The sequence below is a fragment of the Rhinolophus ferrumequinum genome, chromosome 9, assembly GCF_004115265.2.
Source record: "Rhinolophus ferrumequinum isolate MPI-CBG mRhiFer1 chromosome 9, mRhiFer1_v1.p, whole genome shotgun sequence".
Classification (NCBI taxonomy): domain Eukaryota; kingdom Metazoa; phylum Chordata; class Mammalia; order Chiroptera; family Rhinolophidae; genus Rhinolophus; species Rhinolophus ferrumequinum.
The window spans coordinates 86811427-86827577 of record NC_046292.1 but is presented as its reverse complement, the minus strand read 5'-3'; the positions used below and the strand labels follow the sequence as shown (position 1 = coordinate 86827577).

Below are 16151 nucleotides of genomic sequence, written 5' to 3'. Positions count from 1 at the left end.
AAACAGCCAATGACCCCCGGAGGGCCAAATCACCTTCGCACTCGCCTTTGCCCACCACCTCGCAGCCCTCTTCCCTGCCCCGGGGCTGGTCTCCCCCGCCGGCCTTCCGCCGGACTAGGGCCTGGCTCTCCAGGCGGCGCCCCCCTTCCCTGGCCCGGAGGGGGCTACGGGGCGGCAGGAAAAACTTGGGCGAGCTCGGCCGCGCTTCCCAGGACGCTGCATCCGCCGCCGAGATGCTGGCAGCCTGCGGACGGCCTCCCGCGGCCCTCTCCTTATTTATCCACCCCGCACAGTTTCCATGGCTCCGCCGCCATCCTCCGCCCCCTTCCTCACGCCCAGCCCCTCCGGGTGGGGGCCGCGGGGGGCGTGCGCGGCTCGGGAACCGCGCGGCGTTTCTAAGCTTGGGGCGCGTGGAGGCGCACCCCCCGTTTTCCCCCTGGGCAGCTGTGCCACTCCTGCAGCCCCAGCCCAGCCCAGCCCCCTCATACTCGCCAGTACCCCGGTCTGTCCCCTGCGGGGCCCGGCGCCGGGGCCCCCAGGCGCAGCAGCGCAGCCCCCGGCCCGGCGGCGCGGGGGAGGGGCGCGGCGCAGGCAAAGTTGCTGAGTTGCTCTGCACGCTCAGAAGTTGCAGCTGAGACGACAGCTTCCCGCCCCCTTCCTGGACTCGGCGGCTCGGAACACACACCCACCCGTCACCACCCGCTACCTGCCCTCGCCCCTGCGGCCCCCGCCTGACTCGGCAGCCTCCCTCCCGGCGTCCGTGAGGAGCCCAGGTTTCCAGCGGAGGCGGGCTGGGGGCGGGAGCACCCCACCTCCCCGCTCTGCCGGGTGGGGGCGGCGATGGAGGGCGTGGAGGATCCCTTCCACCCAGTTGCCGCGCGGCCGTGGCGCTTTTGCACTTTGCAAAGCTGAACGTCTGGGCAGGTTTCGCCCGCCGGCCTCCGCGCCCTCCGGGAGGAAAGCGGGGTGTGCAGAACGCGACGGGAACTCGGCGGTGTTCCTAACCCCTCCGGCAGGGGGCTTAGCCAGGGGCGGCGGGAGGGGCTCCGCCGGGGGCTGAGGTCGCCAACAGGTGCTCGCGAGCCCACGTGACCAGGGAGGGGCCGCGCAGGGGAAGCCGGGGATGGTGGCGGGGGCCGGTTGTCTCTGGGTCCCCGGCAGAGCCCGACGGTGGGAGCACCGGCCCGCGGCAGTCTGGGGACTACTGGCGGGTGGCAGTTTCTAGCGCCGGAGCCCTCGCGGCCTGCCCAGGAGGAGAAGGAAGAGGAGGGGGAGGGAGGGGATGCGAAAGTGGGTCAGGAATGTAACTGGACGCTACGCACCCCCCACGCACCCCCTCCACCCCGGTTGCGGGCCGACGCGGCCAGAGCCAGCCTTGGAAAGCGAGTCTCTGCTGTTGTGGTTCCCCAGCTTTATCGGTGGACGGTTACCAGGGAATCCCGAGGGATGTTTCCCTGTGACCCTTTGGGAAGAAAAACTTAGTTGCCTCAGTAACCGAGTTTGGCTTGGATGCAATGATACAGTGAATGTTCTAGGTGAGGCTGACTGAGAGGAGGCTGCAGTTGCACTAGGGAGTGGATTAACTTCTTATTACTGAACCAAACGTGAAAGGAAGGCCGGTGAGGAGGTAGTTTTTTGCCCTGTTTCGTGTTCGTTTTTTACTGGTCCAGAGAACATAAACGTTTTTGCGTTAGAGTTCAAGTCTCCCAAATGCAGGCCCAGGCTGCCATAAATTTACCAGAGTTCTTAACAAACGCAAACTTGGTTGATACAAAGGTTTGAAGTTGGTATCCTAAGAGTTAGAAGGAGCAGGGCACAGTGACAGTTTTGTAATTTGGAAACTGCCTGAGAAACAAACATGAAAAGGCCTCTATTAAAAGAAGAAGAGGAAAAAAAACCCACCAAAAACCCCAATCCTCCTCAAAGCAGAAGAAGTGACAGCAGGCCAGTCAGTTCCCCCCTGAGCACAGTGGCACTTCACACCCAAACATGGGATTGAAACAGGGAGGGATCCAGATTTAAAAGTGATGGGCTTTGGGTTTGAATGCTGGTGACACAAGCAGAGTCAAGGAAAAAATAATAAAAGATGAGACTGCAGAGAGAAAGCTGAATCGTGTTGAGTTTGCAGCCCAAACTCTTCTTGAGCACTTTTCCTGAATTTTGTCCCATTGTTCCTCCTGTTGGTTTTGTCCAGTGGACTTTAGTCACAGAGTGCAGGACCAGGCTGTGGATGCAAGGCCCAAAGAAGCATGAAGCCTAAAATAGAAACTTGTGTAGCTGCTGGAGTTTCATTCAGAAGCAAAAAGGGTGTGTTACCCTCTAAAAAGTGTGAGATCTTAAGAATTATCTGAAAAGCTGACTTTGGAATTAATGTAAATTTCTGTTTCCAAGGCAACCCTAAATAAAGAAATCTAAACTGAGATGTATTTTGCATTAAAGAGTATATTTTCATAGGAAGCAAAAACTAGTAAGTTGAATCTTTATAAATTGAATCATGTTCTAAATATGTAAAAGATTATTTTGTTGAAATAATCTTTTGGATTAAGTGAAAATTTATGGAGATCTAACCATCCTCAGTTTGCTTTTATTTCTTAAACTTCACTGGGTTGTCTCATTAGTAGAATGAGAATAATAATCATAATAATAGTTGGTCTTCTTTGGGGTGATAGACTGGACTTTTTACATTACTTTCTAGATACAGGATCTTCAGTTCAACCGGCAAAAGCCATTATTTTCACTTATGATGTTTGCCTAAACTGTGGAAAAACTATAGTTGAAAGCTGACAAATTCCATACATTGAATAGTCTTGCATTCTGAATGAAAATGGCAGGGTTATACAAAAGTTTTCTGGAAGTTTGAAAAAAAAGAACATGTTCATGATCTTAGATTTTGTCACTCTGTTAAGGAACATGATTTCCTTCTTTGTGAGATAATTAGGCTTTAGAGTCTTGGTTCAAACCAGAAGAGTTGCTATAGAAATGAATTGAAAATTTAAGTTAAAAATGAAGTGGCACACTTCCCTTTTCCTCCCATCCCTTCTTCCCAACCCCAAATTTCATCTGAATTCATGAAACATTTATATAGAGGGTGATTTTATTTATAGATCATATTTATAAAGCAAATTAAATTAAGGAATTAATATCTATTTAAAAAGGATTAACAATAGGGTCCTTAATATTGTGAAGTATTCTATATTTAAAACATTTGTTACATAAATTTTTGGGCACTTTTCAAGAAATCGTCTATGTATCAGGTTTTCACATAGATTATTTTGGACAGTGCTCATTTGTAACCATTTACTCACTGCCACCCCCAAAATATTTTCATGAATGAACATATGCTTTATCTTAGCCACCTACTTTGTGTACAGAATTGTGTTCAGCACTCTGGAGATTACAGAGAAGCATATTCATGTTACTAAAAGAGTCGAGTCTAATATGGTTTAGTTGGGGACAAAACCTAGATGACGTTTAAGTTTAACTGTTCAGAAGTTAAATAGAAACACCAGTAAAAAATAAAAATGTGCATATATGTGTAAGAAGAGATGATGCATTCGTAGATGAAGATTACAATGAGTTGAAAAAGTGGAATAATGAGAGATTAAAAAAATTGTTTTCGTCTATTTATTCTCTAAGATGTTAACAATGAACCTGTATTGCTTCTGTGGAAGAATCAAAGTTTGCTTATTTTAGGAAGATGTTGCCAGGCCGACATTGTATGGTTGACTGCCAATGGGAATTCAGTCATAAAGTGCCTGGAACTTCCGGGGGGAGGGTGCAGAGAGCAGAGGGTGAGAGGGAAGGTAAGAGAGGACACACCCTTACTTAAGAAAGGCTCCTGCAGCATGCTTGCATTCTGGGAGGATAGCTGGCAGCTGGCAGCCATCAGGAAGTGCTCTAGAGGGTGTTGGTAGAACTTGAACTTAGGTCTTAAAGAATATACCCAATTTTTATAGCTAGTGAGTGAAAAGCATTCCTAGTGGAGAAGTGAGGTAAGCCAAGAGACAAGAAGTTGCTGGGCACATTTGGGGAATCTGAATAGGTCAGCTTTGCTACAGGCGATGGATGAAGTATGAAATTGTCGTTTGAATGATAGGTTAGAGACAGACCAATGAGAAACCATAAATGCTTGGCCAAGTTTGGTGTTAGGGGGCACCACTTCCTGTACCTTTTTGGCTATGAAGGTAATGGGGAATTGTGACAGGATTCTGAGCAAGGGAAATACACAAAGTTAGATTTGGGGGAAGGTTAATTTTGTGAGTTAGATTGGAGGGAGGGTTTAGGGACCACAGTGGTATTGCATGGATCCAAGGGAGACTAGAAGAGGGTAGTATCGATGGGAATTGGTTGGATGGCAATGAATTGTGAGTTGTTACAAAAGGAAAATTGACAATATTTTATAGTGTTTGGATGTGGGGTGCAGTGGAGTTGAAAAGTCAAAGATGACTGACAACTTAAATCTAGATACCTTGAGAGGTGGCACTGTCAACAGAAATTGAAACAGGAAGCCAGAGTTCAAGGTAAATGGAAGCGTTGATTTGAGAAATGGAATTGGAAGTTGCGATTGGTAGCTGGGTTTAAGAAAGATGGATGGGTCTTGGCTGAAAGTAAAGATGTGAGTCATCTGCATAGAAGTAGGTGATTGTTGGTGAGAGGTACAGAATGAACTCTTCCATGTGAACTTGATGGGAAAGGACCAGTGTTAGGGGACGTTAGAACACACACACACACACACACACACACACACACAGTTTTTCAAAATTCTCTTCCTTCTTCATAAAGCACAAAGTAGTCATTCCTGGGGCTTTAGTTAGAGATACTTATTGAATCAGTACTGTTTAACCCAGGTGCTTTAACCCAGCAGCTCCCTAACCTGGCTGATCATATTAAAGAGTCCCACCCCGTGGGCACTAACTCACAATCTCCTGGGCTAGCAGTCCGTGTGTTTAATAAGCTTTATAGGTCACTCTGGTGTGGATTCCTTTTGGGGAACCAGTGCCTTCCGCAGACCTCCCCCTGAGCCCCTGTCTTCCCTGGGGAGAGCAAGAGTTTTTACTTTTCATATGTTGGTTTCAACCTGTTCTTTGGCTTTTGTATCTGATGGACAGCTATTGATTGGCAATGCTTGAAGTTGTTTATATCTAGATGACCTGCTGCTTTCCAAATTTAGCACTGGTTTGGAAGCTGGGATGGATGTGTTAAAAGTCTTTCTCCCTGCTGGTAGGAAGAATTGGGGTTGAAGTACCGTGTGTGTGCTGAGTGACTCACACTGTGTCCATGAAGCATGTTTAGGCTGATGCAATAACCTGGGCCCTGGGCAGACCACTTGCTGCACCTTTGGCTGTGCAGACCCAGGGTGTGGTATTTGGCAGTATTCTCAGGAGGAGACTGGCTGATCCTCTCCAGGGAAGCTGAGTAGTCAGAGGTAAGGCGAGGCAAACTGTCAGCTCTAAACAGCACAGGTCTAGTTTAGCAAGAAATGAGGAGTCAGAAATGTGGGGTTAGATTTCTGAAAGGTGATGACTGTTCACACCTCTTTCAAGGAATACCTGGTTCTGTTTATCCCTTTATTGTCTGAAAATCAAAAGTCTGTCCTGTTGAGCAGCAGCAATCATTTGGTCACAGCCAACTTTCAGGTGGCCTGATGCTAACTATCTGGCTACAAATGATCATTTGCTCTTCCTTTTCCTTCTTGTTTATAAGCTTATAAAGAGACAAATTCACATGTCCACATCATTACAGGTCTGGTGATCTAACGGGCAGAAACTAATGGTTAAAATTGATGGTGAAGGTTGTAGGGGCAGAGGCCCCTCCCCCGACCCCACATAAGAATTTAAACTCTCCATTTTTCTAAGTCTAACTGTCGAAGCCAAGGGTGGGTTATTTTGTTGTTGAGCCTACCCCCGTGCCCCAAGAACAGTAGAAGATGACATAATCTATGTTTGCTTTTTTTCCCTTAATTGTGCTAAAATACATATCACATAAAATTTACCATCGTCACCATTTTTAAGTGTGCAGTTCAGCACTGTTCAGTACGTTCATTTAGTCATGCAATAGAATCCAGGTTTTTAAAATTCATTTAGAATATAAGGGAGTATTCTAAAAATGTCACAAAATGAAACCCAGGTTAGACAAAAAACTGAATGAGAGAAAATGGCATTAAGTGCAAACAGAGCATTCATATTCTCTTCTAAGGGAAGGCAGATAGATGGTTCTTGCAGGATGGGCTTGTCCAAATACATCCTGTCACAGCAGCTAATTATGAAGTAAATCAGTACAGAGGAAAGGGGCAATTTTGTGCTTGAGATTTCTTTCAGAAACTAGAAATAGTGCTACAGATCTTGATACAGATTTTTTAAAAAGTTTTCTTGAAGCTATGAGTGTAGAATGAGAGAAAATGCTCAAATGTGAATTTACAGAATTTAATTTACACAATTTCCTGGAGTTTCCAGAGCTTGTTGTTATATATTCTATGGAAATACCAGAGGTGCCAAAAAAAAAAAATGAAGTGGACACTTTGGTCAACGTTGCTCAAGCAGTAGCTCGCCGTAATCAGAAGTGTCCGGACGCTGATGGCAACCACTTTGAGCATCTCTTGTAATTACAGGAGTCAAACGTGACTTGTACTCATCTTTTGTTATCGGTATATATTGAGTATTACAATTTTAATACATTTTTTTTGCTTCCCCCGCTCGGTATTTTCTTGACGCACACTGAGGGGTAGGCAATATTTGCAGCTGTTATCCTAGTATTTTTAGTGAAATGCGTCTTATTATTTATGAAAATACGGGTATCAAAAACCAAAAATATTCTAAATGAGCAAGAACCTCTACATTTATTATGTAAATGTTCACATCATTAAATGAAACTTTTTAAGGTTAAATTAGTTAAGATTCACAGGAAAGATTGGAAACTTTATTGCTGTTCATTGGAGTTCTTAAGTGAACCCAAATCTACTAACAGGACACTTTTTTTCTTTCTTTTTTTTTTTTTTTATATTAGAAAATTTATTTTCACAACCCCTTACTGTTTGCACTCAGTCATTCATAATACCCACAAAACAGGTTTGAAGCTAGTCAGTCCAGCAGGATGTCAACTGCAGTTCCAAAGAAGTTGTGGGTTCGTGTTTTACCAGGGAGACATGCTTTCATTTATCTTGCCTGGCTTTGGAGATTGCCAACCTTCCATTTAAAAAGTGCTGCCGAATGTGAGAAAACTTATGGACTCCTCCTGAGTTTACCTTATTCAGAACTGCTTTAGTAACTTTTGCTTATCAGTCCTCAGAAGATGTGTTAAAACCAGTTTGGCAACTTATTTTAATATAGCATGCTAGAGGGCCTCGAGAAAGAGTTTTGAAACAATATCAGCGTTGGAACTAAAACTGATTTTCTTTTTAACAAGAATATTCATGATATATATTTCTGTGTGCTTGGGAGACTCATCTTTTAAAAACCAAGATTTCATGGTAGGACCTAATTACCAATGGAAGTAAGGGTAGCAATACCAGGCAATACCTGCATAGTCACAATTCTGTAGACACCCGCACGCAATATATTATAATTTACTGATTCTGTTTAGAAGCAGACATAGATTTTTTAATATTTTGTACTCATACAAAAATACAGTATATCAGATGAGAGAGAGAGCCCTCTCTAAAGAATTAATTTGGGAGTCAATCACTTGAGTGATTTGAAGGGTATGAATCAACTGTTTCATACTGCAGTTTTAGAAGGGTTTTTCCTTTCCAGTGCAGTGTAATCATGAGCTTCAACTGATTTCCCAAAAGGAAAGCAGCAGTTACTTCATCCTGCTGCATCACAAGTCTATAAAAAACGCAAATTCAGATGGTCCTGGGGGTCCAGCATATCTCAATTTTGACTTTTCTTTCAAAGCTGAGTTTTTACATTTTGCTAGAAAAATACTCCAGCTTTTAAAATCAAACCATCCCCAATCTGCATGAGCCTTTTTTATGGTGAAACTGGGTGATAAACATTTCTGTGCTGCATGTTAGTACAAAAATACATTGTTCCACAGCCATGCCCCTTTGCTTTGTCATTTCTGTGTTTAACAGGACCTTCTGCCTCCTGAAATGTCAGCCTAGCCCTCAGACTCCTGTGTATTTAGCTTTTGATTACCTTGGTCCTCGGCCAGCCTCACCTTCGACACTTTGCATAGGCGGTCTAGGTGCTTCTTGATGTTGAGCTGTTAATCTTTTTATTATTTCCTGTCACTTTTCCCCATGATTGATGCTCTTGAGCCTGAGGGGGGAAAAGTGATGAAAATGACTTTGAAAAGGAGTATTTTAAGTTGGATTTAGGTCTTACCTGAGAGCATAAAACGATTGAAAAAGCACACAGTCTGTTTTGTAAGGCGGTGCTTGAACACTTTGTAGTAGAAGTGAAGAGGCTTTTCCTGGTGTTTTTTGCAGTGATTGGGAGCTCTAGGTCTGTGGTGTGAGATATGGTAGAACTCACACATGGTCTGGACTCAGTTCTGTGGAAAGTTTTACAGAAAGGGGTCCTCTTTCCTTTGAAATTAAAAATAAAATTATTTTCGATTGTAGGCATTACCAAAACGCCTGTTATCTCCCCAATATTCCCTCTACCCCATAGCCAATTCACCAGTTCTTGATTTGACTTTGGAAGCTCTGCCCTCACCCTCCGCCCAGCCCTGTAGCGTGCAGGGTGACCCACTAGAATATGAGGAAAAAAGTCTTAGAACCTCTGCTGTATTTTCAGTTAGTACTTTTTTTCTCTTTGTTAAAATTGTGGTAAAATAGATAAAACATAAAATTTGCTATTGTAAGAGTTTTTAAGAGTACAATTCAGTGGCATTAATTATATTCAGTGTGTTGTACAACCACCACCACTGTCTATTTCCAAAATTTTTTTCTCCTCAGATGGAAACCTCATACCAATTAAACAATAACTCCCCATGTCCACCTTTACCCTCTAATCTACTTTCTGTCTTTTATGCCCATTCTATATATATTTCATATTAGTGGAGTCATACAATATATGTCCTTTTCGGTCTGGCTTATTTCACTTGGCATAATGTCTTCCAAGTTCATTCATGTTGTAGCATGTGTCTGTGCTTCACTTCTCTTTATGGGTGAATAATATTCCTTTGTCTGTGTAACCACATTTTGTTTATCCATTCATCTGGTGATGGACATTTGGGTGGTTTTCATACTTTGGCGATTTTGAATAATACTGCTGTGAGCGTGGCTGTACAAGTTATCGGTTCAAATCCTTGTTTCCAGTTCTTTTGAGGAACCAGCACACTGTTTTCCACAGCGGCTGTACCATTTTTCATTCCCACTAACAATGTACAAGAGTTACAATTTCTCCCCATCTTTGCCCGCCCTTGTTTTTTTCTTTTTCTTTTTTTTTAAAAATCATAGCCATCCTAGTGGATATGAAGTGGCATCGCGTGGCTTTGATTTTCATTTCCCTGATGACTAATGTTGTTGAGCATCTTTTCATGTGCTTATTGGTCAGTTGTTTGTCTTCTTTAGAGGAATGTCTATTAAGTTCTTTGCGTTGTCCATTTTTGTGTCTATGTTTTATAATGTCTAATAGTACTATATAGTTTATAAATTAAAATATGCATATGCTTGGATATATGCAAAATATTTTTTAAATATGGGGAATATACTTTAAGAAGTTTGGAGATCATTATTATTATGGACGAGAATAATGATCCATTTTATTTATCTGCATGACATTAGCAGGAAACTATTGATGAAAATTCTTAAGCACATCTGATTTGGTCAAATATAATATGTTTGAGAATCATACTGGAGTCTCCCCATATGAAACTAACCACATGGTCCCAAGGATATCCTTCAGAATGTTTCATTTTGGTACTTACCAAAGTAAATCTTGGATGGGCTTCAAGTTAGACTTGCCTATGCTCAGTCCTATTTTGTGGTTAATAATGGCATTTCGGGGTTCTAGCGTATCTTATAAGAGATAGAAATGGTTTTCTATGCCATGTCACATAGGAGAGCCAGAAGGCATACAATACATGTACAGGGAGGAGTTTGGCTCTAAAATAGTAATAGTAATTATTATTAGAATGTCATTTATAAAACTCATTTGATTATGTAAAGTGGTTAGCTTTTGGGGGGATTGAACTGGCCTATTTAATGACACAGTAAGAGCATTTTAGGCCTTGGGGGTTGCTTTTTTTAACAGGTTTTCCTATTGTTCTATTCTTTGAAAGTAAACTTTGTGAAGTTGCCCTAAAATACCAGCTTCTATCAAGGGTGTGACATCACCATCCTAGCACATCCTGGTGTATTTCTTGGAAAGTGTCCACACTGGCAGGCGTTTTCCAAATAAAACATTTGTTTCAGTAAACAAGTGTTTTATCCAGCAGCCCAAGTGGAGAATTTTAAACCAGTGTTTGTTTTGCCAGCAAACATTTTGTTTCAATCCTTGCAGCTAAACAAGTGGGTAAAATTTAAGTGGCCTCCTAGTAAAAACAAATGCAGAACTGGTTTCAGAAAACTCTGGCTGAGCAGAAGAAATCTATTTGATGTCAGAATGTCAGTTTAGATATTTGGGGGAAAATTTTACTTTCTGTGTAGTTTTGTACTTAGTTGCATTCAGAGTGGAAAGTCTGAGGTTTGGGCAAAGGCTCTTAATTATTTTTTAAAAAAATAAGGAAGATAAAGATGAAGAAATATAGAAGAATTATTAGATAAAAAGTATTGCTATTTTTAAATTTTATAGCTTGCCTTTAAAATGTGACTAAAACATCATCAGGGATTTGCTCTGCTCTGCATTTCTTACGTCTTTTCAAATTATTTTAATGGTAATTCCTCAGGTGTATAATACATCCCAACATCTATGTTAATTATCAGGGTTTGTCTTTTAACTTACATAAAAATGGTAGTAAAATCAGATTTTGGTGAGCTTTTGGTTGCTTTTATTTAGGACTCCTTGTAATTGAACATTCCTGCAGTCTTGAATGGATTATCTTCTGAAACATATCTTTGAATTTTAAATTTGGAAGTTTGTGGTGTGCTTTTCTTTTTGAAAAGCAGGTCGCTTTCCTAGTTAGGAAAAATGAATTGCACTTTGTTAAGAGGATAATCATAAATTATGAAATATAGCATACATGCAGAAGAATGTAGAATTTGGATGTATATGCTTTGATGAATAATTGGCAAATGGACACACATGTAGCCCCCATGCACATTAAGAAATAGAATATTGCCTTAGAACCTTCTCTACTTCAAAACCACCTTCCTCTTCTCTACACAGGAAGCTTACAATTATGTAGGTATCCTTAAAGGACATCAATTAATTTTACAAGTGTTTGGTATATGTTACTTTTTACTTGTTTGTCTTTATCAACAATATGATTGCAAGACTTAGCCACGTTGATGCCTATAGCTGTGTTTTTTTGGTTTTCACAATGGGGTATTAATCCATTTTAGTGTTGATGGACATTTCAACTGTTTCCAGTTTTTGGCTTTTATGAAAAAAGACTGGTAAGAACGTGTGTGTGTGTGTGTGTGTGTGTGTGTGTGTGTGTGTGTGTTCTTTGCACACACACATATGTGCAAAGGATTTCTAGGGTGTATATTGGAGGTGGCTTGCAGGGTCATAGGGTATTTGTGTGTCTAACTTCACATTATAATTCCAAACTATTTTCCAAAATGTTTATAGTCCCTCTAACAGTGATTGAGAGTTCCTGTTGTTTCACAGTTTCACCACCACTTGGTATTACTTGATTTTCTAATCTTTGTCAATCTGGTGAATGTAATATGGTGTCTCATTGTGGTTTTAATTTTCTTTTCCCTGACTGAGGCTTATTGGCCGTTTGGATACTCTTTCATTTTAAGTGTTTATTCAAACATTTTGCCTATTTTTTCATGGATTGCCTTTTTCTTACTGATTTGTAGGACTCTTTTATATATTCTGGTGTGAATCTTTTGTCGATTTTATGTGTTGTAAATATCTTTTGCCACTTTGTAACTTGTCTTTTTACTTTGTTTATGATGCCTTTGGATGCACACAAACTCTTAATTTTAACATTGTTGGATGTATTGATCTTTTCCTTTAAGGTCAATACCTTTTGTATCTTGTTTAAGAAATTCTTTCTGGGACTGGCCCAATGGCTCAGGTGTTGGAGCGCCATGCTCCTAACGCCAAGGTCACCGGTTCGATTCCCACATGGGCCAGTGAGCTGCGCCCTCTACAGCTAAGATTGTGAACAACGGCTCTCCCTGGAGCTGGGCTGTGGTGAGCAGCTGGACGTTGCTGTGGGCTGCGGTGGGCTGCCGTGGGCTGTTGTGGGCTACCGAGTGGCCCGTGGCTGGCAGCCGGTGAGGTTGGCTGGCAGCTGCTGTGAGCGGCCAACCCACTGCCTCAGCAAGGGGAGCGCAAGGCTCATAGCACCAGCATGGGCCAGGGAGCTGTGTCCTACACAACTAGACTGAGAAACAACGGCTTGAACCAGAGTTGGGGGCGGGAGAAAGGGGGGAAAAAAGAAATTCTTCCCTATCCTAGGTTCGTGAAGATACTTTACTGTATTCTTTAGAGTTTTGCCTTTCACGTGTTATTTTATTCATTTAAAACTGATTTCTATGGGTGTTGTAAGGTAGGGATCTATTTTTATTTGTTGTCTAAATGGATAAATGGTTGTCCAAGCACGATTTATTGACGTGCCCATCTTTCCCACACAATCTGGAATATTGTGTGTGCCATTTATCAAGCGGCCATTTGAGTGGTATGTTTCTGTGCTTTCTATTCTATTCCACTGTTCTCTTTGTCAACCCCTGACCCGACCCTCACTGTGTTAATTATCACAGCTTCATCGTGAATCATGACATCCAGGAGGGCCTGTTCTTCCCCCTAGTTCTTCAGGCATGTCTTGTTCTTGGCTTTTTGCCTTTCTGTATAAATTTTAGAAACAGCTCAAATTCCCTAACAGAACCTCTTGGAGTTTTTATTAGGACTGCACTGAATCTGCAGACCAAGTTAGGGAGAACTGACATGTTTACAGTAGGGAGTCTACCACACTGCAAGGAAGTGTGCAGTCTTTAAAAGGATGGTACCCAACTTCCTGGGTTCAGATCCTGGCTCCACTCCTCCGTGGCCTTATGACCCTGGAGAACTTATTTAACCTTAGTGTGCCTCAGTTTCCTTACTTGTAAAATACGGATCATAATAAGACCTAACTTGTAGGGTAATTGGGAGGATTAAATGATTAAATGTGTTGCATATAATATGTGTGAAGTGCTTAATATAGTGCCCGGTACGTAGGTAGCACTGTGTAAGTGATGATTTCTCTGTTTATTTATATTCTCTTCAATGTCCCAAGAAAGTTTTATAATTTTCTTTGTAAACTATATATATAATATATAAAATGTATTGCTACATATACGTATAACATAGAAACATATATATAATGTATATTCCCAGGAACCTTACCATTTTTGATGCTGTTATAAATGGTATTTTTAAAGTTTTTTGGGGGGTCTGCAATGTGTTTTATGAGCTGATTATAGTCATGCTTGATTAATAATTATTAGGTTCTTGTGTTGCATACAATGCTTCTAGGAGCTGTCAAGATGTTTGGATATTTCCATCTGGATGATTGCCCATCACAGTTGCTGCTCTGGTTTCATGGGGTTGAACATTTTATGAATTTTGCATAATTTTAAACCATTGTATCCCATTGACTTCTGTTGTTGAAAGCCATCTGAGAATTTTGGCAGTTTGGTTTGTTTTATCTTGTATATCAGGCTACTTTCAGTTCTTTATTTCTTTTAAATTTATGAGGTTATTATATTTCAAAATTTGCTTATGGACTATCCACAGAGTGCTTCAGACCCTTGTAGGTTTTATTTCCAATGCTTTTGTTTTTCCTTAAGTTCTGTAGTAAAGATGCCACAGCCTTTGAGAGTGGAGTCACAACTTTGTACATTGACTTGCATCCAGCATAAGTAAGCTTTATCTGGACAAAAAGCTCATGTTCCTTTTCCATTTGTCACACAAGCATCTATAGTGTTATAATTTCTTTTTTTTAATAAAAAGAAAGTAAAGGAAAAAAGTAGAGAGTCCCCTTGACTTATGTGTTCCTCTGGTTTCGGTTCTGAGCTTTCTGGTCATGTGGTGCTTCACCTCCCGTGGGAGGCGAAGACCCAAACTGTCAGGCTCTGTATGATTTCACTTTGTGTTGCAGGAGGCAGAAACTCAAAGTGAAACCAATGACAAAACCAATATGTTCTTAATGGTTTTTACCCAAACCATAAATCTGTCTCTTGGAGGGAGAGGGGAATCACCCAACATTTGATCCGGTTTCTTCAGCATGTTCCAGAGGAGTATTTGTCAGTTCACTGACCACCGACTGGGACTCACTCAAGAGGTTCATTAAAAATGCAGATTCCTGCGCCTGACCTAGACCAATGGAATAAGACAAGGGGACTGGAGGAGGCAGGGATCTGAATATTTGAAAAGTTTCCCTGGTGGTCCTGACAGTCAGCAGGACCTGGCCACAGTGTTCAGGTATGGAAGGCTCAGGTTTTTGTTGATCACATATCACTTAATGGAACATTTCACAAGAGGTCTAAAACAATACATCCAACACATATCCAGTGCCATGTGTTAGGCACTTCACATTTAAACCTAGGAGTAGTGTATGGTTATTAGTGCCATTTCACAGAAGAAGAAACTGAGGCACAGAGAGGTTAAATAACTTGCCCCACAGTCAAACAGCTGATGCAGATTTGTCATTGTCTTTGTGGATCCTCAAAACAAAACTGACCTTTGTTAATTACAAAAAAAAAAAAAAAAAAAAAACTGGTTTACAGCAGACATGGGCCCAAAGGGTCTACTTAGATCATAAGCGTACCTTGGTACTGTGTTATGTGCCTTACAGATTATTCCTTTAGGAAGTCCTTACTGAGCATTCAGACTCTTCATGGCCTGGGATAGGGATTCCACAAAAGAAACTTACAGTCTCTCAGACAAACTAGTAACTTCTTGGCAGATACTCATGTATAGATGAGAGAGACTTTGGGATGGAATAAAGGAACCACTGTTCATTGAGCTATACCTTGTACCGGCTTCTGTGATAAGTGTTTTACGGGTATTTTCCAATTTATTCCTCACCAGAACCCTCTTAATTAACTTCTATTAATAATCAGTTGAACAGGAAACTAAGGCTCAGTAGCATAAAGAAACTCGCCCGTGGTCATACAATTTGTACATCTCGTGGTTGTGATAGGAACATAATGCCTCTTTCTCTCCAGGGCCTAGCCTTGTTCCACTGTATTTTCTGCCCTTCGCTATGAAGTCAAATAGCATTTTCTGTTTTCTACAGAATTGCTATCTATGTGACAGTGACCCAGACAGCCCTGTCATTAAGATCACTCTGAGGTTGATCTTTTCATGGCTTATAGTGTCATTCATCTTTTGCTTGGCCTGCCTCTTTTCACCCCTGGTTCTTTTGTCTTTGCCTGGCCTCTGGGCCAGGTAAGAATCCTTCGGAGGTAGGTTCGTGGCCTCTAGCAAGATTGACAGATGTCTAGGAACTGGATGTCTATGTCTGGAGGAGGCCCAGATGTTTTGAAGGAACATCATAGCATTGCCCATAAGTACTCCATTTGCTGACCACTGTGCGAAAGGGGGTGGGCCTTCTGTGCCCTAATTGGGCTGCTTAATTTTCATGATAGTATGTTCAGTCTCTGGTATCATGCCATGTGCAGGTGGGAATTCCATAGAATTATTTTTGGGCCATCTCAGAATTTTAGAGTATTTGATTATGAAGAAATCTTACAAATCATCTAGTTCAATTTCTCCATCTTACTGAAAAGGGTAGGAAAATCTACATATTAAGTGACTTGTTCAAGGTAACAGGTTAGTGGCAGGACTAGAACCTGGTTCCTGATAACACCCAGTTCAGTACCTTCATTCTACCCCTTTAATCTCATTTTATACCAGCACTGCCTTAGTCAAGCTGAATCATGTCATGACTAAGCCATAAGAATTCTAACTTCAAAATGATTCATATGGTAGGGCTTTCTTTTAAAGGCAGATTTGTCTTCCTTATGATGTGTTATTTAGGCTAGTGATAAAGTTATTTTACATCTCTAAACATACAATGGCAGATGCTGGGAGAAGCTCTCCTAA

At 41.6% G+C, this 16151-nt stretch overlaps 1 protein-coding gene across 1 annotated transcript in view; it reads left to right on the top strand.

Annotated features, from left to right (window-relative positions):
- The first annotated feature begins 681 nt into the window (after window positions 1–681).
- The window catches only part of RREB1 (ras responsive element binding protein 1), a 165344-nt gene continuing 149874 nt past the window's right edge, over window positions 682–16151 (top strand). The window contains exon 1 of the mRNA XM_033113650.1: window positions 682–773. The gene's annotated coding sequence lies outside the window, so the exon portion shown is untranslated. The remainder of the gene's footprint in view (window positions 774–16151) is intronic.